Source organism: Diospyros lotus, chromosome 7 (assembly GCF_014633365.1).
Source record: "Diospyros lotus cultivar Yz01 chromosome 7, ASM1463336v1, whole genome shotgun sequence".
Taxonomy (NCBI): domain Eukaryota; kingdom Viridiplantae; phylum Streptophyta; class Magnoliopsida; order Ericales; family Ebenaceae; genus Diospyros; species Diospyros lotus.
Window position 1 is genome coordinate 8,675,725 of NC_068344.1, and position 22,760 is coordinate 8,698,484.

Genomic DNA, 22,760 nt, shown 5'->3' on the forward strand with positions numbered 1-22,760 from the left:
GATCGACAAAGGGTCCATAAAATCATATCGTAAAATCGAATCGTAAAATCGTAAGATTTTAGAGATAATTAAAAATACCCTTTAATTTTTGTAAATATATGTTTATAATAACATAATTTTGTAGAAAATGAATTAATATTATTTAATAACCTAATTATTCCTTATTATAATTCAAAAGATGATATTTCCAAAATATAGCTCAAAAACTAGCAGGTTGGTATAGGCAATTTAAAGGCAAAATATAGGTAATTTAGAGATAAAATATAGCTTAAAATTCTTTAGAGGATGCTTCTAACGTCTTCCATTAGATTTAGATTGTAATTTTTTCTTGATTTAACATTGATTAAATCAAGTAATATCCCAATTTGGAGTTGGGTGGTCCATTAATTAATTACTTGTTTGTTTTGATTTACTTATGCAATCAATGTTAAATCAAGTAAAAATTATAATTTAAATCAAGTAAATTGGAACTTATGCAATTAATGTTAGATGCTATGTGACATTGGAACTTATGCAATCAATGTTAAATCAAGTTCCAATTTAGAGGCAAAATATAACAATTCATTGCATAAGTTCCAATGTCAGATGCTATGTGACATTGAGACGTTGGAAGCATCCTCTAAATTACAACTTAAATCAATGGAGGTCTTTGAATCGTAAAATCGTTTGAGGATCTCTGAATCGTAAAATCGTACATGTAAAATCGAGATTTTATAGGATTTTATCCCAAATTAGATTTTACATGGGATTTGAATCGTTTGGGGGTCTTCGAATCGTAAAATCGTATGCATAAAATCGAGATTTTAACAATAATGAAAAATAGTGTTTATCCTTAATTATTTGGATAAAATATAACTCAGATAGTGATATGGCCTTTAGATTGCTTAGAGATGCGAGGAATCGACGATCTTCTATTAGTAGTTATTCTTTAAACAAAGAAATAGTAATTGTATCCTTATCATTTAATGATATAAACACGTGACAAAATAAAATTTTGATCATTTCTACATTTTGAGTACTCCCAACATCATTTGTCGTAAGAATGTGTTAATCCCATGGGAGTGGGAGAAACTTGCCCCATTTGCCTGTAAGATAATTTAGTTCGGGCATTGATCTTGAGGAGAAATGATGAGATTTCTTATCTCTTGCCATTGGCATCCTGACGTCTCTCTTCCCTTGGTAGATTTATAAATTGGGCCATTAAGTTTATGTGTCAGTTGACCTAGTCCATCGGTTTGAATTTTGAGGGTATAAGTCAGTTCTTTTAATTTGGACGTGATGGACATTTTTGTAAAATGAAAAATTAAGCCAAGGTATTATAATATCAAATCCCTTTTTTAAAACAAATAAGGAATAGTATTACCTGAGAATTATTTTTTATTTAACGTTAAATAATATTATTTTATTTTATTATTATCTCATCAGAACTTAATATTTGTAACCAAACAATGATTATAACTAGCACTCTGTTTTAAAAGCTTTACAAATTCTCGGGATTTGCCCATCATGGTATCTAAAATTCTAGGATGGCCCACTTTACAAATTTCAGTATATATATATATGTAACATTTAATTTTAACTTTGACTATTTCAATATTTAAAGACAATACAGTACAATGAAATCCCACCAACAATTACCTTTACACATGCATTCCAATTTCTAGAGTACCGATTAACATATTCTTATTAGTTTTGCACACATATTCAATTATCAAATGGCAATGTGAACGCCGTTTAATATTAACTAACTTTTGTAATCTATAAAACACCACCAATACTGTAACATTCCACTTTATCCAGCGTGTTATAACTTGAAATAATTCTAAGACAATAAATTTTTTCTTTCAAACTAATACTAAATCATATCATTTCTCATATGTATTCCAAAATTTTCAAATATTTTCTCGAAAGAGAATTATTATACGCATCAAATGCGGAAGCAAGGATCGAATCTGACATCTTAACATTAATCATAAATCAATTCTTACATTCTCATTAATCATAAATAAAGTTTTACATTATCATTAACCAAATGATTAAATATCATCATTCCTCAAAACGTTCAGATTTCAAAGTAATAGAACTTAAATACATGGGCTACATTACATACTTTTCATTCATCATGCACTTTGCTAAGTGTCATTTCATGCATCATTCATTCTCGTATCAGCTACAATTTCTATCTGAAACGTTTGAATATTCTAGGGGCAAAACTCAAATTAGATGATGAACCATCTAAGTAAGGGCATAAAATATTTTATTGTGCATGTATGCAATGTCTTACTTCTTCGTAAGGGTCAATTGCACCTTCATGTTGCTTACAATTTTTACAGCTACCTCTTTCAAAGCCGAGGTGCATGGGGGCACCTTTGGCAAAATAGCGGTGCTAGTTCATACTCTCAAATGGATACAATGCGTGTGACCAATGATATCAATGTGTACATATGCATTTCATAGTCATGTCATGTATGCAATCTACGTGATGGGTACATATCAGGGAATGTCAATATGATGAAAACATTCCCGAAGATCAGATTTTTAAACACAAATCACTTACGTAGTACCAAGTACCTATTTAAAGGTATATCATTTATAACCGTACTAATCTTGTAGAAGTACACTTACATTCTCAAGCTTATCAGGCTACCTTGATTTCGCGCCTTGCCTAGAAATTCGTGCATCATCTCGATTTGCGTGTCAACCTCAAGATTCGCACAAGGCACTTCATCTTAAGCCTCAAGTATCCTAATCACCATATTTATTTAAGCATTAAAATCTATTTTTTCATAATTTCTTGCATTTTCTCTCTATTTCCTCCTATTTTTCCTAAATAAATCCAAACTAAATATTTCTTAAATATTTCACTATGACAATTTATAAAATAATATTCCTGAATTTCTAAAATTTTTTAAAAAATTTTATTTACCTTAACTAAGCCTCTCAGACTTCCTCGGTATGCATGTCATATCCTTGAAACGCGTACCCGAACCATTTTTCTCTTCAAAATCTTTGAAATATTAATAAATATCCATTTCTTTTCTTTTCTTCCTTTTTCTTTTTCCTTCTTTCTTCTTCTTCTTCCTCCTCCTCCTTCTTCTCCTTCTGCCTGCAACTCTTACATGCATGGCGGCCTACTGCCTTCCTCCACCTGCCTCAGTCAGCTAGCCCTGCCGTCATCTACTACTACTACGACCACCGCTGCCTCCATGCGCCACGACCGCCATCACGCACAACACCCCAGCCGACCCCTGCATTGTGGCCAGCAGCTCCGCTTCGCGTCGGCCATGGCTAACCGGTGCTGCTGCTCGCCTCAGCCATCGTCGGTTACCTCCGACGCCACTAGCCACCTCCCGGACCTCCACCGAGCTGCCTTAGCCGCTACTACTTCAATGCTCGCTGCTGGAAGCTTGCTGCTCTGGTTCTCGGCCATCTTCCATTCTTCATCTCTCTCAAATTCTTCCTCTCTATTTGTAGGCATTTCTATTACCTCGAGCTTGCCATGGCCATTCCTCAAGCCTTCCCTCAATGCGTGTAAATTTCTCCAAATCTTGCAGGGCATGGCTGAAGCTGTAGAGGCACGGGAGTTTTCAGGGCATGGCTACCATTCCATGCCTATATATATATATATATATATACTATATATATCATATATTACATTAATATATATAAAAATTACACATTAAACCCTAATTTTCATCTCTATTACACTTGGGCAATTCTCTAATTGCAATTACATACTCAAACACCAAATTAATTTGCATTACGATACCGAAAATTCAAAATTAATAACTTGAAGATTACTCGATAATGACGATTCCGCCCCAATATCTTCACCGAGCTATCGTTTCATCTTGAAATCATTGAAGGGTTGCTCATTACAAAAAATCGAAACCTTCTCAAGTTTTCGTTGACTTCTTGAAAATTCCCTACAACAATTCAATTTTGTAGCCTAAATAATAGCTGTATTTTAGCTGTACCAAAAACCGATTCAATTCTAATTTCTTTTGATACCATAAATCCTATCTCGGGATTCTCATCAATGTCGAATCATTTTCCTTAGATAATTTTACTCTGAGGCATTCCCTACAGTTGATTCGATACTTATAACTGTTATCAAGCCAATTTTTTTGTATTCTAAATTTAATTAAATTATGTGACAATCTCACAAAAATATGGATTCTTACAAATACTCTTCAAGTATTGTATTTTCCATGAAATTGACACTTCTTTGAAAGATTGTCGAGAGCTTGCCGTCTAGTGTGGGATGGGAAAGAGAAGTAAGAGATGATGACTAATGAGTGAGGCTGAGCCCCATACCCATGGACGAAGAAGAGTCAGAAGTCTTCACAAGTTGGAGGGGGCAGGTCGAAGAGGATGCTATCTGGTGATTGGGACGAAGTCTTCGGGGTCAATTCACTGCCGTGCTTGAGCTGCAAAGAACAGAGTTGCATCCTTAGCCATATATGATATTTATTTCATTACTTCTAATAAAACTCGTAAGGTTCCTCTAAACCCCCCAAAAGGATAATGTTTTGCGTAAATCAAAATAAAAGATGGAGTAAAAAGGATAAGCTTTCCACGTGATTTTTTTTTAGTTTCTCTAATTTCTTTCCAAGCTTTTTACTTATATAGGACAAATGATTTGATCATGCATAATTTTTTTCAACTGCCTTGACCATAATTGATGATTCTCTTCCACTGTTCTGATTGTTGCAGAATATGATTGAAAGTTTTTCTCCACTTTTGATCCCAACTACTTTTTTGTTCTAATTTTTTTCTTGAATTTTTTATATTTTTTATAATGAATTTCACCTTTAAAATACTCAAAACTCCTCGTCCCCGACTGGATTGAATTTTCTAGCGTAGCTAGGCTATGGGATGCTTTCTGGTGAGTGGGACGAAGTCTTAGGGGTCAATTCACTGCCGTGCTTGAGCTGCAAATTCCTTCATTAATTCATCATCTCAAACATGCATATTTAGCGATTCTTGTATTGTAATTCCCATCCTCTTTTGCCCAATTAAATTGCAGTGAACAGTTGGCGTTCATATCGATCGCGGCTGTTTCTATCTTTCCGTTTGTGGCCTTGTATTTCCTGTCTCATCCCGCTGTTTCTGCTCTTGATAACAGCAACAATAATATCAAGATTATAATTTCATGCCCGCGTGGGCAGCTCAGTTGGTCAAGAAGGGGGCTTAAAGTGCCTTCCGTAGTGAATCTTGGACCAAGACTAAGAATTGAGTCTCGCAAGCGGCAGTGTGGGGGTACCTCTCTCCAAAGTGAGGGGGGCTTCTTGTGCACGGTGAGCCCGGGTCTAGCCACTGCGTCCGGCTAGGTCACCATGATTAACTCCCCCACGTCCTGTCGGGCCGGGTGTGAGGGGCGCCCGGGGTGAGCGATTTCACCTTTTGGACCAAGATTATAATTTCACCATTTTTTTCTCCCCATGAGCGTAGCACAGATGGTTCACAGGGTAAAAGATGACACCCAAAGATGCAGGTTCGAGTCATGGCAGCCGCAGTGTGGGAGTTTCAACCTCTTGTGGGGTGGTTCCTTGTGGGCACTATGCACTGTGCTTCATACTTGGAGCCCACCGTGTATCGTAATTAACTCCTCCCATGTACATAGAATAATGTGTGAGTAGCTCTTAAGGTGAGAGATTTCACCACTTGCACCCAAGATTAGTTGTCCCACGTCGTTTCGCTGCGGAAATTCCGGACCACAGCTTTATTTTCCTCTCTCCAATATCAACAATCCCCAGTGCGGGCTGTGCACTGTGATTTGCGGTAATCACGAACATCCTGTATCATATATCAATTTTGGAAGTGAAGAAGAATTTCAGATAATTGACATCTCATCCACGCCCAGCGGTAACGGCAGTGTTACAGTCGTCCATGACCCAGAGTTCACAAACAGTTTACTTGCCGGCGATTGCAGTGGCATAAGGAATTTCAGCATACCCAATTCTCCTTCTATTTCCTTCACTATCCCTCACAATCTCACCCTCTTCAGGTGCAGGAAAAGCTCTCCACTTAGCCCTCCCGCACATGATGAGTATTTCAACTACACAGGCTGTGATGATTTCAATTTGTACTACAAGAAGCATTTACCAGATGATCATCACAACGTTTCTGCTTCTGCCGATTCTTTCCAAGGCTGCGACACCATTCTTCTGCCTTTGACTTCGACGCCATCTAAAACTAAAACTGAACCTGGTGAGAACGATGACGATCTATTAAAACTATTGAATGGTACCATCAACTCAAAATTTCACTGCACAGCAAAAAACGGTACTTCTCTACTACACCTGCACATGAATCTTGCAGCTGTTACTTCTCTATCTGCAGTAATATGTATCAGACTATTACCTAATAATTCGTTTAACCTGCTGTTTATTGCAGGGCCAAACCTCAAACTGATCCTTCCCTTAGGTAATGAAAACCTTCTAAACTAACTTCTCTATTTGTTCTTTCGTTGTTCTGTTTCTGCCTGCTTCTTTCTTGTTAGTGATGACCACCACATTAATTTTAAATTTTGTTGTAAAATTTAAAATTTACAAGAACACAAATTTTAAGCACAAAACCTCTAGAACAGAAGCTATTATAATTTGAACAATAGTGAACATCTCCTACCTATTAGTTCAATATTAGAGATTTATTTATTTATATTCATTATCCGCACATGTAAAAAGAAGAAATTATATCTCTTAACTTAATAGTGTTGTCGACGTTCAATTTTAGTCGACCCCGATTAGGTTTTTGGGCCGCGGTGAGTAAATCCAAAGTGCCAAGAAGAAGAAAACAAAGATCTCGGACGTGAATTGACACCAGAATTTTTTACATGGTTCGGCCAGAAAGATACCTACTCCACGACCACCTTCTCATTACTTTCTCAGAATGGCGGTATCTGATTATTCTCTCTGTCTTCGCCCCTCATAATATCTACGATTTTTATTTATATTGAGGGACTTTTACAATTTAGATAACATAAAGAAATACAATGATTGTATAATGGGGGACAAACAACCCTTATCGTCTACACAAAATTGGGAGTGAGATTCTCATTACGAGGGGCATGGGCTGTTGCAAGTAAAGTGAATAGTCTCTACCTCTGATTTCTTATCAGCTTTACCACTTATGCGAGTTGATGGTTTTAGGCCAACGATCTGGGTGATTCAGCGAATTGAAGATTTTATAGCGAGTCTGTTAGTCGATCGTCGAGAGCTTGTTAGGGGTTTTATCAGGAGCTCGCAAGGTGCTTGCTTTATGGGTTTTGAGATTCGGTGGTGTATGGATTTCGTTCGACGAGGTTGCCGGGATTTTCTGAGCTCTGGGTGATTGGGCCGGCCCATTAGACTAAATTTGGCCATAAAGAGGTGATACGGGAATAGCGTATAAGAAGTATCTTTTTAGAGTTTAACCTTTAAATATCCTAAGCATAAAAAGGCAACAAATAATTTTCTCTTTACTTTGTTTGAATTTTTCTATTAATTATTTCTCTTATCTCTTCTGCCTCCAATAAGGGAAATTGAGTAAAATTGAAACAAAAAACATGTTTTTCTTGATTTTTTCCAAAAAATTTAATTTATTATAAATTAAAACAAACAATTAAACCCATTCTGTTTACGTTTTGAGATCAATGAGAATAAAAAATAAAAAAAATCAAAACCAGCAAGCTACAAACCGTGATTTTAGTTTTCTATTTCATTTCCGTGATTTTTTGAAACAAGATCAGGAAATGTCGTTTAAAGTTGTCAACCAACATGCTAGGTTATTTATATAAAAACTAGAAATAATGTGTTATAATGTGTTTAGATGTCAAATATTCTTATACTCATTTAAAGTTATTGTAACCATTTGGCTATGTTGCAAAAACAAAAGGATTTTTTTTACATGAAAAATAATTATAAATAATTATTTGCCATGCATGAAGTGCTGGTCACGGCCATATAGCCACTCTTGAGGACAAGCAAAAAGGAATTTTGCTTAACTAACTTGGTGAAAGTAATTTTTTTTAAGCTAATTAACCAATAGAATTGATCTTTTTGTACTTTTATGTATTGGTGTAAGTGGATATATGTTTTACTCAAAAGTAGCATGTATAATCTATATAAATTTGAGAATTTATATATCTGATACTTTCTACTTGCTATTTCATCTTGAATGCTTGATTACAGGTATTGGAACTACTGCATTAGTGGCCATCATATTCTTGTTCTACTATATTGAATGGAAACACTTGTCAAAAACAATTCTTTGTTTTGCAAATCTTGGGAAAATAGATGATCAAAATGTTGAGGCATTTCTAAAGAATTTTGGTTCTCTTGTCCCTAAAAGATATAGCTACTTGGAGATTAAGAAATTAAATCACGAACTCTTTCAAAAATAAACTCGGTGAAGGAGACTTTGGTGGTGTTTATAAAGGAAAGTTAGATGATGGGCACCTCGTGGCAATGAAACTTTTGAAGGAATCAAAAGGTGATGGAGAACAATGTATTAATGAGGTTGCAAGTATAAGTCGGATATTTCATGTTAATACTGTAAGTCTACTGGGTTTTTGTTATGAGAGTGGAAAAAGAGCTCTAATTTATGAGTTCATGACTAATGGATCTCTTGACAAATTTATATATGATAGAAATATGCCAAAAGAACATGAATTGAGATTGGAAGAATTATATAAGATTGCAGTTGGTGTTGCTAAAGGGTTAGAGTACCTCCATTTGGGTTGTAAGACAAGGATTTTGCACTTTGATATAAAGCCTCACAACATTCTTCTAAAAGAACATTTTTGTCCCAAAATATCTGATTTTGTACTTGCTAAACAATGTCTTCCTAAGCAAAGTTTCATATCATTGTTTGAAACAAGAGGGACGATTGGACATATTGCCCCTGAGCTATTTTCAAGAAACTACAGAGAGGTCTCTTATAAAGTAGATGTTTATAGCTATGGGATGATAATTTTGGACATGGTTGTGGGGAGAGAAAATTGAAATGATTCATTCGTTGATTGTAGTAGTGATGTGTATTTTCCAAATTGGATATACAAACATCTTGAAAAAGAACAAGAAATTGGGCTTCATTGTATTACAAGCAAAGAAGAAGATGAAAAAGCAAGAAAGATGATAATAGTTAGCTTGTGGTGCATACAAACCGATCCTTCAAAGCGTCCATAAATGACTAAATTATTGGAAGGAAGGCTACATTCATTACATGTCCCACCCAAACCTCTCTTGTTTGTTATTAATGGACCGGTAATTACACATTGTCCAACCGCATATGGCATCACATTAATTATATTCATCCAATGTTAGTTGAGAATGCAGAATTCTTTGAAAAGAAAGGTATAAAAGTATTCACTCAAGTAAGTTTTAGAAGATTTTATTGATTAGTGGGTTAGTAACAGAAACCTCAATTATTATAATGATTTGTAACTTAAAAAAATAATGTAAATTGTATGTTGATGATCATCTATGAAAAAAGGAAAAAGAACTTAGCAACTGCTTATTCTTATAAAGATGATATATTGTGGTAGTTGTATTTTTTTATAAATATTTTTTGATAGATATTATGATAGCTTGTTAATGCAGTATAATATTAAGTCCAAGGTTAAATGATGTGTTTCATGTATATAATTTATTTTATAATCCTCTTAGGAATTGGAGGGACAACATGACGGGAAGGAGTTGGGTTTTACTCCTTAACTTTAGTACCCCAACACCCACCTCGTATCTTGCTCCATGATTAGAGTTGGGTTATACTTTCACTGCCTTAGAAATTTTTTAAAATTATGCTTAAACCCCTTATCTTTATTTCTTCTTTTATCTAGGCCTTTATTGGTTAGTCGTTGAGATCCAATGAGTGTCCCCTTTCAAGTTTGGTTCTCAATTTCATCTCGTAGAGTTCTAAGTACACTTGCACCCCAATAATCTTTGAAATATCACACTACAACCCTATTTTCTTATAATTCTTGCATTTATACCCTTGAAATTTTTTCCAAAATGTCCTTATTTAGGTTTTAATTTTGGGAAAATTATCAAAGTATGCTTAAAGGGTTATAGTCTTTGACAAAATTATTAATAAACCCTTTGACCTTATTTATTTGAATTTCCTATTTCTTTATATATATTTTTAAAAATTTCTTGATATTACAATTTTGTTATCGAGACCTCGAAATAATTACATGAAACACGTGATGAATTACACGTGTTTCATAAAATTGATTGAATCTTTTAATGTCCATTCATCTCCTCTATTGAACATTAAAGATTTAACCACATTGACACTTTTCCTTGTTACTAAGGGCCTTAGAATTCTTAAAGGCTATAAATGCATTTGACATTGTCACGAGGCAATTCGTACGATTTTATGATTTCACATGTCATGAGACATTGTGGTGTCCCAAAAAATCAAAAACGAAAAAGTCCAAGCATGGCGAGAAAGCCACATTCGGAAGCTGTTGAGGAAGGGCTTCGGAAGCTGCTGAGGAAAGGGCTCCGGAAGCTGCTGAGAAAGGAGCTTCGGAAGCTGAGGAAGGGCTTCGAAAGCTGCTGATGAAGAGTTTCGGAAGCTGCTGAGGAAGGGGCTTCGAAAGCTGCCGAGGAACGGGATTCGGAAGCTACTGAGGAAGGAGCTTCGGAAGCTCCATTCGGAAGCCCCATTCGGAAGCGGTTGGGGAAGGTTCCTTTGGAAAGAGCCATTCGGAAGGAATCCTTCGGAAGGGCCACGTGTGCTCCCTACTTGATCTCTATAAAAGGCCAAGTTCAACCCTCAGAAAAGGATCTGGACATCGGTATTTCTCTCCCACTTTCCTTCCGAAACTTAGTATTCTTTTCCATTCCTCGCGATTATTTTCCTTCCGTTACTGACTTGAGCATCGAAGGGCCTTCGCGGGAGGAAAATCCCGTGAGCCTTCTAATCCTTGTTTGTCCACTACAGTTCCTTTCGAAGGACCAAATACCCTTCAAAAGGATAAAAAACCCTTCGGAAGCTGCAGGGAAGACCTTCGGAAGCTGCTAGAGAAGACTTTCTTAAGCTGCTGGAGAAGACCTTGGGAAGCTGTCTATGGAAGCGAGCTTCGAAAGCTCCCCTGGACCTTCGGAAGCTATCTACGAAAGCGCGCTTCAGAAGCTCCCCTGGACCTTCAGAAGCTGCCTATAGAAACGAGCTTCAGAAGCCCTCCTAAACCCTTTGGAAGCTGCCCACGAAAGCGAGCTTCGGAAGCCCACTTGAACCCTTTGGAAGCTGCCCACGGAAGCTACCTTCGGAAGCCCACATTGACCCTTCAGAAGAAAGGCTTCGGAAGCGTCCTTCGGAAGGAACCCTTCGGAAGCCCCCCTTAGTTTTGTAGCCAAATCTTTGATCAAGTCCCGAGGCTGATGGCATCCACGTGTATCCCACTCCAAGTCAGTATTTCTTTCCCACTTTCCTTCCGAAACTTAGTATTTTTTTCCATTCCTCGCGATTATTTTCCTTCCATTACTAACTTGAGCATTGGATGGCCTTCGTGGGAGGAAAATCCCGCGAGCCTTCTAATCCTTGTTTATCCACTATAGTTCCTTCTGAAGGACCAAATACCCTTCAGAAGGATAAAAAACCCTTCGGAAGTTGCAGGGAAGACCTTCGGAAGCTGCTAGAGAAGAATTTCTGAAGCTGCTGAAGAAGACCTTCGGAAGCTGTCTACGGAAGCGAGCTTTGGAAGCTCCCCTAGACCTTCGAAAGCTGTCTACGAAAGCGCGCTTCGGAAGCCCTCCTGAATGCTTCGGAAGTTGCTCACGGAAGCGAGCTTCAGAAGCCCACTTGAACCCTTCGGAAGCTACATTCGAAAACCCATATTGACCCTTCAGAAGGAAGGCTTTGGAAGCGTTCTTCGGAAGGAACCCTTCGGAAGCCCCCCTTAGTTTTGCATCCAAATCTTCGATCAAGTCCCGAGGCCGATGGCATCCACGTGTATCCCACTCCTAAAAATTCTAATTGTTGTATTTTGACAACAACAATTTGGCGCCGTCTGTGGGAAACGCAACAAAAAGCCAATCTTAACGCAAAATACCGAATGGGGTTAGATCAGCTAGTTCGACAAACATGCATAACTCCACCCGAAGGAGCGCTCGTACGAAGACAAAAGACATAAGAGGCCCCAATTAAGTGCACCCTACGGTGCCATAATTTTCAGAAGATCACCATGACCATGAAGTGCGTTCAGAAAATTTTCCTACGCTTGATGGCAACCAGACCACTGGACTGGGGGGCATGGAACGTTCAGAGCAAGAAAAAGTACACGTAACTAGATTAAGGAGGTATGCAATAGAACGAGGGAAGCAAGTCCAGCATGCAGCACCCGCTAGTCAGGAACAACACTTATTTGGACAGTTTTCAATTCCAAATAGAGACCTTGTGGAGACTTTAGTACCTCTAGAACCCTCCAGGATAGCCCCACCCACGGTCCTGCTATCAGATTATGAACAACTACGGAAGAATTTTGAGGAACTAAAACAACAAAATGATGAACTCAAGATAAACAATGAGAAGAACACGAGAAGACTACAGGGAATCACTGCTTTGTTGCGTGAACTGATTCCCCACATGAGACAAGCCGATACGGGAGGAGAACACCGGAGATCCATAGAAACCTCTCCAAGGACCACACGGCAGGGGGTAAGAATTATAACTTCATGGTCGAATAACCAAGTCCCAGAGATGACAGACTTGGGAAGGGAACATGATAGGAGGATAGGGAAAGCTCTCATGTATAAAGAGGCAGCAGGAAGCACATACTCACGAGCTTTTTATGTCACACCTCCTCGCAAAAACGAAGCAGAATAAGAAACACTCAAGGCTTCTGACATCGAGCGCCTCATAGAAGAGGTGCTAGAGCAGAAGCAGGTAATGATGACGCCAAAGGAAATGCCCCCGAAGGGGTTTCCTTTATCTGAAGAACTCCAAAGGCAACCAGTGTAACAAGGGTTCGAGCTACCGCAGCTTTTGGTATACTCAGGAAAGGAAGACCCAGAGAAGCACCTACAACACTTCGTCACAATGGCCGCTTTACATGGGTGGAATGAGGTCACTAAGTACAGAGCCTTCTCGCTCTCCCTGGTAGGACAAGCTCAACAATGGTTCACTGAATTACCAACCGGACATGTCCGATCATTTGAACAGCTGAAGAAAGAGTTTTTGGAGGCGTTCATTGCCTATGTCCCGAAGAAGAAGAGTGCCATGTATTTGATGAGCTTGCAGCAAAGGCCAAATGAATCCCTAAAGCGATACATTGAGCGGTTTAGGGCTGCAACGTAAGAGGTAAGGGACCTCCCAATCAGTTTGGCAGCCTCAGCCTTGCTTAATGGAATCGCCTACGCCCTGCTCAGAAGATCACTAGCATTTTCTAAGCCAGACTCAATGGCCAAATTGTTTGGCCGAGCCGAACAATTCATCGTTCAAATGGAAATTTTAGAAGCATGGGAAGGGAAAAGAAGAGGAAGGCCGAATGACGTTGGGTCAGACACATCAGTGAAGTTGCTGAGAAAAGGAGAGCCCCTAAAAGATGCAATTCTAAAGCTTTGCACCCCTTACCAAGCTAAGAGTTGCTATCCTTTCCTCCATTGCACATGAGTAGGGACATGGACTCTTTATGAAAAATTTCACGAGTCCCCAGGGCACACTACAGAATAGTGTCAGGAGCTATGAAACTAGATTGAACAGCTAATCAAAGATGGGAAACTCAATCGATTCATAAACCAAAAAACCATCAAGGCTGGGAGAAAAGGTCTAGGAGAAACAATTAGAGGAGATGTGAAGAGCAAGACCTAGAACACTATGCACCATCAAAAGTATTTCCCTGCTCTATCGGTCGAGGCTAGCTATGAAAGATTTGAAGCACAAGACATAGAGATGTGTTCATTGCAAGAAGCACTACCTGACTCCACTATGAACTGGAATTATTTTTTAAATTTTCCATTGTAATAATATCCCCCAATACGTAAAAGAATATACCCCCTGTATTCCCGTGGAGTAGGCAAAATTATAAGCTAAACCACGTAACCTAGGCCTTGAGCATTTATATGTATGATGAAATGTAATGCAGGTGCAACAACTCGGCGATGACCTCGATGAGATCAGGGTGACTAGGTAGAAATCGAGTGCATATGACCCAAGGCAGGGTCGGGATCATCGGATGCTCCGATACCTATGCTCGCAGACTCACCTGGATCCCTCGTTTGAGTCCAGTGCTATGCCCCTGAGCTAGACCCGACTCCTCGATTGATCTGGCGCCTAGGTCTCTCGACAAGCTCGGACACCCGGAAAGAATCCAGAACCTGACTGGCTATTGAACCCGGATACACCGAGGACAGACTGACTCTCATGAGGGACAAAAGGTGGTGAAGCCGCTACATGGTAAGTCAAAAGACGTCCTCGCCATGCGAGGTTATGTCGCCTAAGTGCGATCTGGTTCTTATGACCTAAGACCAACTCAGGATCATTGGATGCTCCAACGCCTGTGCCCGTAGACTCACCTAGATCACTCGACTGAGTCCGGTGCTACACTCTTAAGCTAGACCCGACTCCTCGATCGATCTGGCGCCTAGGTCTCCCGGTAAGCTCGGGCACCCAGAAGGAATCTTGAATTGGATCGTTAGTCAAAGCCAGATCCCCTTGGATAGATCGGACCTCAAAGCGATAGACGAAGAAAGTAAGAGACAAGATGTAACTCTTGAAGACCCGACCGCCAGGACTCAATTTAACACCCATGACGATAGATCAACTTTGGATCATCGGATGCCCTGACACCTATGCCTGCAGACTCACCTAGATCACTCGACTGAGTCCGGTGCTACGCTCCTAAGTTAGACCCGACTCCTCGATCGATCTGGCGCCTAGGTCTCCCGGTAAAAACTCGGACGCCCAAGACGAATCCCGCGTTGGATCCTTGACTCAATCCAACCCTCCTATGGCAAACGAAACTGATGGAAAACAACAGGCACCATCGAGAACCACCCATGACGATAGATCAACTCGGGATCATCGGATGCTCCGACTGTGACACCCGTAACTTACTTACATGCTTAATGATAATAATATTCATATAAAAATATCCGGAGTTTAAAACCAAAATCATACTTCCTTTAAATCAAATAAAATTCCAAGACATGCTTTATGGCATACATATAGGAAAAGATCAGAGTTTAACCCTAAAAACATTGTTTCAAAAGGAAACTAAACTTAAATTCTTGAAAATCCTTTTTAAACAAGCCACCACGCTCCACGCCCATGTCCCGATCTCCTCATTCATACTCACCTGGGGGGGGGGGGAAACATAAGGGGTGAGATTATGCGAATCTCAGTAAGTACAAGAGAACCATCATATATATTTAAACAAGTCATGACATAACATAACATATCATATGGAGACACGAGAGGTTCCACCAACTACGGGGGAACAATCCCTTGTGCGTAGCGCTACCGAGCTCTGGTCCCGAAACTTGCTTGAACATAACATAACATAAGGGACCACATAACATAAATTCATGGTCATGCTTAAACATCATAATAGTTCATAGTGTACTTATCTTAACTTGGTTTGATGAGATTTGAATGTTGAAGGCTTCACCTTTACAAAAAGCTCGAAGCACTCCCGTCTAGCACGAATTTATCCCAACTTAGAATGAGGAAACCCTTGGCCATAAGCCCTATTTATAGGATTGGAAACTTGGCCACTAAGTAAGTCACAATCATTTCAAATCTTTTATAAATCTTTCAAGATATTCCAATTATTTCAAATCTTCTAAAATATTCTCTAATCATTCCAAATCTTCTAAGATATTCTCTAATCATTACAAATCTTCTAAGATATTCTCTAATCATTCCAAATCTTCTTAGATTTTCTGTAATCATTCTTATCTAAATCAAATCTTATCCAAATAAGATCTTATCAAATCTTATCCAAATCAAATCAAATCTTATCCTTAAAGTCATCATGAGGCTTAATCTTTATCTCTAAAGTCATCATGAACCTTTATCTTATCTCTAAAGTCATCATGAACCTTCATCTTATTTCTAACGTCATCATGAGGCTTCATCCTTATCTCTAAAATCATTTATGAGGCTTTTCTTGAATCTCCCAAATGACCTTAATAAAAAGGTTTCAAGAATTACACTTTGGCCCAAACTTTTTAGGTAATTGCACTTAGACCCTTTCCAACTTAGTCCTTAGGCCAATTTTTAATTGCATTTTAGTCCCCCAAAAAAGGACTAATTACGCTAATACCCCTAGTTTTTAGGTAAATTACACTTTTACCCGAACCTCAATATTTACGATTTTGCCATTGGCTCAAAAACTGAACCTTTGTCTCAAGGCTTCTATAATCCCTTGAAAGGACATATTTCCTCAAGTATTAGAAGCTAAAAAAAATCCCGAGTATTACATTATATTTCAGTTTAAAAATCTTGGGCGTTATAATCTACCCTCCTAAAAAGAAATTTCGTTCTCGAAAATTTACCTTACTTCTTGTCATGAAATAGCTGGGGATATTTGGATCGCATAACGTCCTCGCGCTCCCATGTTGCTTCTTCAATTGAATGATGTTGCCATAACACCTTGACCAACGGTATATCTTTATTGCGAAGCCTTTGTACCTCCCGAGTAACAATGCTTATTGGTGCCTCCTCATATTTCAGGTCTTGTTGTATCTCTAATGGTTGATGTTTTAATACATGGGTTGGGTCAGGGACATACTTTCTGAGCATTGATATGTGGAAAACGTCATGTACTGCTGAGAGATCTGGTGGTAAGGCTAGCTGATAAGCAGCGTTCCGAACCCGCTTTAAGATCTCAAATGAGCCTAGAAACCGAGGTCTAAGCTTTCCTTTCTTCCCAAACCGTAAAACTCCTTTTATGGGTGTAACTTTTAAGAATACCTTATCACTAATGGAAAACTCCAAATCCCTTCTTCTTTTATCTACATAGTTTTTCTGTCTATCTTGAGCCTTCTTCACACTATCTTTGATCTTTTCAATGGCTTGTACAGTTTGTTCCACAATCTCTGGACCCAAAATCTTTCGCTCGCTAACTTCATTCCAATGAACAGGTGATCTGCATTTGCATTTCATTCCATATAGCGCCTCATAGGGTGCTATGCCAATAGATGCATGGTGACTATTGTTGTATGCGAATTCAATTAATGGTAGATGTTTCTCCCAATGTCCACCAAATTCTAGGGTACAAATACGAAGTATATCCTCTAAAGTTTGTATTGTCCTTTCTGATTGTCCATCTGTCTGAGGATGAAAAGCTATACTAAAACTCAATTTGGTTCCCATGGCTCTGTGTAAGCTCTTCCAAAAGTTGGATGTGAACCTCGGGTCCCTATCCGATACAATGGAAACTGGAACACCGTGTAGTCTTACTATTTCTTTAACATATAGTCGTGCAAGCTGATCCATTGTAAATGTCATTCGAATAGGTAAGAAGTGAGCTGATTTGGTAAGTCGATCCACGATCACCCAAATAGCCTCATGTCCTGCTATTGACTTTGGAAATCCTACAACAAAGTCCATCGTCACATGTTCCCATTTCCACTCTGGAACCTCCAATGGTTGTAGTAACCCTGCTGGTCGTTGGTGCTCAGCTTTCACCTGCTGACATATCAAACATTTTTCAACAAATTTAGCTATATCTTCTTTCATATTCCTCCACCAAAACACTGCCTTTAGGTCACGATACATCTTTATACTTCTAGGATGTACAGAATAAGGGGTGGAGTGGGCTTCTTCTAGAATTTCTTGCCTTAGTTCCTCAAAGTTTGGCACACACAGTCTCCCTTGGTAGTAGAGCGTGTCACCACTAGCTATTGTGAAGTCCTTTTGCTTCTCAGTGTTAACCTCAGCTTTGATGTATTCAAATAATTAGTCTCCCTTCTGATGGCTCTTAATCCGATCACGGAGAGTCTGTCGAACAGAGAGTGCTGCCATATGAGCATTAGAATTAGATGGCGTAGCAACAAACTCGAGGCTTAACCTCTCGAACTCCTTACACAAAAGATTTTGTGCTGTCAAAGCTGCTACTGGCTCATTTTCTTTCTACTCAAGGCGTCAGCCACCACGTTTGCTTTGCCGGGGTGGTAGTGGATTTCACAATCATAATTCTTCACCAATTCCAGCCATCTCATTTGCCTCATATTTAACTCTTTTTGTGTGAAGATGTACTTAAAGCTCTTATGATCGGTATAGATAACGTATTTACCTCCGTATAGATAGTGTCTCCAGATTTTCAAGGCATGCACTACTACAGCAAGTTCTAGGTCATGTGTAGGATAGTTTTGCACATAAGGCTTCAACTGCCTTGATGCATATGCAACTACCTTACCTTTTTGCATCAATACGCATCCAATTCCTTGTTTGGACGCATCACTATAAATAACAAAACCTTTTGACCCTTCAGGAATAGTTAATACTGGCGCGTTGACCAACTGTAACATCTGGTGTAACCGGTGTTAAGAGAATGAGAATGGAAGTGAGAAAACTTCCAAAAATGCCCTTGTGAAGGTGATGGATCCTTGAGATTGAGAATGCCCATGAGAAGGGTATTTTGGTAATTTGGATAGTGAAGTCCAATAAAAAGGGTATTTTGAGAAATTGAAAATAATTCCTATGTGGAATTAGGTGTGTAAGTGAATAAAATCCCAATTTGGTATTTATGTGGAGATATATGGGATTAATAAATTCACAAAGGGTATTTTGGAATTTATTTCCATAGAGGAAATTAATTATGGAAAATAGGGAAAATGGAGAATATGAAATTATTTGAGAAAATAATTAATTTTTCCCTAAATTGGTGGATAATTGTGGTGATGCCACATGGATGGTGGAGATGGAAGCTTGGAAGCCAAGGTTAGTGTCTTGTAATGACACTTGGCATTTTGTGGTCCAAGTTAAATGGGCTGATTTAATTAAATGCAAAAGAAAAGTTAATTGGTCTTTCAAGCATTTAATGAGAGGCATGATTATATGGATTAAGGAAAATCCAAAAAGAAAATGTGAAATTAGTCACCATTAATACTTGAAATTATGGTGAATTAAATAAATTTAAAGGAAAATGGGAAAATGGTCTCCCATTAATGCCTTGGAAAATATGGAGATTTTATTAATTGAGAAAGAGTGAAATTAGTCAAAATAAATATTTGAGAAAATGGCTAATTTTGGTACTGGAAGACTAAATGATCCAAGGGTTAGGATCAAGTCTTGAAAAGGTGAAAGATATCCAATGGCTTATATTAAGTCTTGAAAATAGATATGAAAATAGTCTCATTAAGTAAATAAGAAATAAATGAAAAATGCAAGAGATCTAATGGGTGAGATGCATTCTTGAGAAGGAGAATAAATCCAAGGGTGGGGATTTAAAGAGAGTAAATGGCATGGATTGCCAACCTATTTAAAAGTGTGTTTTCTCCTAGAGAGGAGACTTGGTTGTTTTAATGAATGGTTGAGATTGAGTCTCCCTTAAGCACATGAATTGTGCTTTAAATGGATGGTGAAGATCCATTCTTGAAATTGGAAAATGGTAGTATATAAGGGCAAGTATGGAAGACTTGTTTCCCCTTTGGCCATTTGAATGAAAGAAAAAGAGAAGAAGAAAGAAAAGAAAGAAGAAATGAGAGGAAAGGGAGAAGAAATGAAGAAGGAATCAAGGTAAGTCTCATTCTTCTTCTCCTTATTTAGTGTTCTTGTATGCAAGGAAAGTAAATATCTTTTGAAATGCCATTTTAGGTGGAAGAAAAGGATGTTGGAAGCTTTCTTGAAATAAAGATTTAAAGCTTTAAGAAGAGGTAAGGGATGGCCCCATGTGGTGGAGGCCTTGCATTGCATTGTAAGTAGGTTGCATAAATTTTTATGTATCTCTTTGCATGCTTTACTTGTTCATGAGACCTATGGCCATGGGGGTGGGAAAGAAGTGGTAGGTTGATGCCTCAAACCATGTTGGGTTGTGAGGATGGAATAACCTAACCATGCTTGCATGCATTTGCCATTACATATATTTGTTATACTTGTATTTACTTTGCATATGCACCCTTACTGAGCTTTGTGGCTCATGAGGTTTTATCCTCCCCTTGTAGGTTGTTTGATGTTAAAGAAAAAGAGGAAAATGCAAGCTTGGGGTTGGAAGCTCTTGGTGTATATTTCCTTTATTTTTGTTGTAAAGATAATGCTTAAAGAAGCCTAGGCATGTGCTTATTTTAATTGTGATCTTATGGCTAGGAGAGCCCAATTGTTGTATTTAATCATGTGTGATATTTATTTTGGAAGTTGTTATGTGAGCAACAATAAGATGTGTAAGGCTCATGTGTGAGATGGAAGGAAATTTTGATGTATGTTGTGTAATATTCAAAGATGTGGTTTAAGCCTTATTTATGGAGAAATAGAGGCAAAAACTTGAATGAATGTGAAGTATCTTGATTAATTTCATTTCTGAAAAAATTGGGTTAGGAGGCCCAAGAAGAAAAAAATATATATATATATATATATTTTTGGAGGCAACAGCAGCCTGCGCGTGTGCGGGCTGCAGTGGCCGCGCCCACGTGTGGGCAGGCGCGGGCAGGCGCGGCCAGTGCCCAGCGGGGCCCTGGGCGCACTAGGAGGGCCCGCTGGCCAATTTTTTTAAAAATTTTGGAATTTTGGGGAATTAAGGGGCATTTTTAAATTTATTTTGGGCCCTAGAGGAATTTTCAAAATAAAGGGATATTTCGGGCATTTTTGAAGAAAATGCCGAAATTTTGAAAAATTAAAAATAATGAGTTTTTCCTCCAAAACGGGTAATAAATCAATGGATTGATTTAATTAGTGATTTTATGGAGCCCGGTAAAAATTCTTGAATGGGAAAAGAATTAAAAATAATTGAAAAAGTGGCGATTGGGCGTCTGAATGAAATTTTCTTTATAGCCAATGCGGTGAGGCTAAAGCCCAATTGTGCTAGTGAATCCTGGGATTCAACGAAGGGAAGGACAAGCTTAGTTCCCACCTAGGGTGTTTCGTCTTGAAACATGGTTCACCCTTCGCCAAAGGCCAGGCAGGTGGACAATTCGGGTGATTGTTCACGAGTAACACCCGTAAGTGGGAGCGGGGCGTTACACCAGCCTCTTCTTTAATTCTTCAAAACTAATTTCACATTTCTCTGTCCATTCAAACTTAGTACCTTTGCGAGTCACCTGAGTCAAAGGCCCTGCCAATTTGGAGAACCCTTCGATGAACCTCCTGTAGTATCCAACTAAACCCAAAAAGCTGCGAACCTCATTTACATTGGTTGGTCTTGACCAATTTAATACCGCTTTTACCTTGTTGGGGTCCACTTCTATTCCTTGAGCTGTGACAACACGTCCAAGGAATACCACCCGCTCCAACCAAAACTCGCACTTCTTGAACTTTGCAAATAGCTTCTTTTCCTTCAAGATCCCTAAAACAACCCTCAAATGTTTTTCATGCTCTTGTTCACTTCGAGAATACACCAATATATCATCAATAAAGACAATGAAAATTTTATCCAAGTACTCATAGAAAACTCGATTCATTAGGTCCATAAAAACTCCAGGCGCATTAGTCAAGCCAAATGACATGACTAAAAACTCATAATGACCATATCGAGTTCTAAAAGCTATCTTTGAGATGTCACTAGATTTGATCCTCAACTGGTGATATCCTGACCTCAGATCAATCTTTGAGAATACTAGTGCACCTTGTAACTGATCAAATAAGTCCTCGATCCTGGGAAGAGGATACTTGTTCTTAATAGTAATCTTATTCAATTCTCGGTAATCGATGCACATCCTCATTGATCCGTCTTTCCTCTTGATGAATAATACCGGTGCTTTCTAGGGGGATACACTTGGTCGAATAAATCCTTTCCCCAACAGTTCCTCTAACTGGGTTTTCAACTCGTGTAGCTCCTTTGGTGCCATCCTGTAAGGAGCTTTAGAAATAGGTGCGGAACCGGGCACTAGATCAATAGTGAACTCTACTTCTCGTTCTGGTGACATTTCAGTCAAGTCATCAGGGAAAATCTCCGGAAAGTCTTTTACTACTTTAACGTCATTCACTATTAATTCTTTTCCTCCCTTAACCATCACTGACATTAAGAATCCAATACATCCTTCCGACTGTAATAGTTTCTTGACTTTTAATGCTGAAATGACACGAGGAAGGTATTTTGTCTCAGCCACTGAAAGGAAAAGTTCTATCCCTTCAGGATACTTACAAACTATTTCCTTTTCAAAGCATAGAATGGTTGCATGGTGCTTGGAAAGCCAGTCCATTCCCAAAATCACATCGAATTCTTGCATATCTAAGACATATAAGGTTGTTTCTAAAAACTTTCCCTCGACCTCCACCTTAGCTGTTCTTACTACATGATTCGTGCTTATTATATCTCCTGAGGGTATTGCTACTCCTAAGGGAGTACTTACATGTTCCACATGTGCATTGCATTTACTTGCAAACTTAGGGGATATAAAAGAATGGGTGGAACCAGAATCAAACAAAGTATAAGCAGGTATTCTAGAGATGAGGATGTTACCTGCCAACACGTTGCGGTCCTGATCCTCCTCTTATCCTGTGAGTGCATACACCCTAGCTTGCCCCTTAGGGGGATTTCCTGGCTTTTGTTGATATGGTTGTTGTTGCTGTTTCTTTACCTGACCCTTGGGACAGAATTTGGCGATATGACCCATTTCACCACAATTGTAACAGGCGCCGGTTCCCATGAGACACAGTCCAGTATGACGCTT

The 22,760-nt window shown here is 38.7% G+C and overlaps 1 protein-coding gene and 1 long non-coding RNA gene across 3 annotated transcripts in view; both read left to right on the forward strand.

Moving 5' to 3' along the window:
- LOC127805956 (LEAF RUST 10 DISEASE-RESISTANCE LOCUS RECEPTOR-LIKE PROTEIN KINASE-like 2.1) overlaps positions 1 to 22,760 on the forward strand; it is a 114,136-nt gene that overhangs the window by 40,017 nt on the left and 51,359 nt on the right. The gene's annotated exons all lie outside the window — the stretch shown is intronic.
- On the forward strand, positions 4,859 to 20,401 carry LOC127805962 (uncharacterized). The gene is made up of 3 exons (XR_008024247.1): positions 4,859 to 6,213; positions 6,400 to 6,429; positions 20,100 to 20,401. It is a non-coding gene; the product is annotated as an uncharacterized LOC127805962 (long non-coding RNA).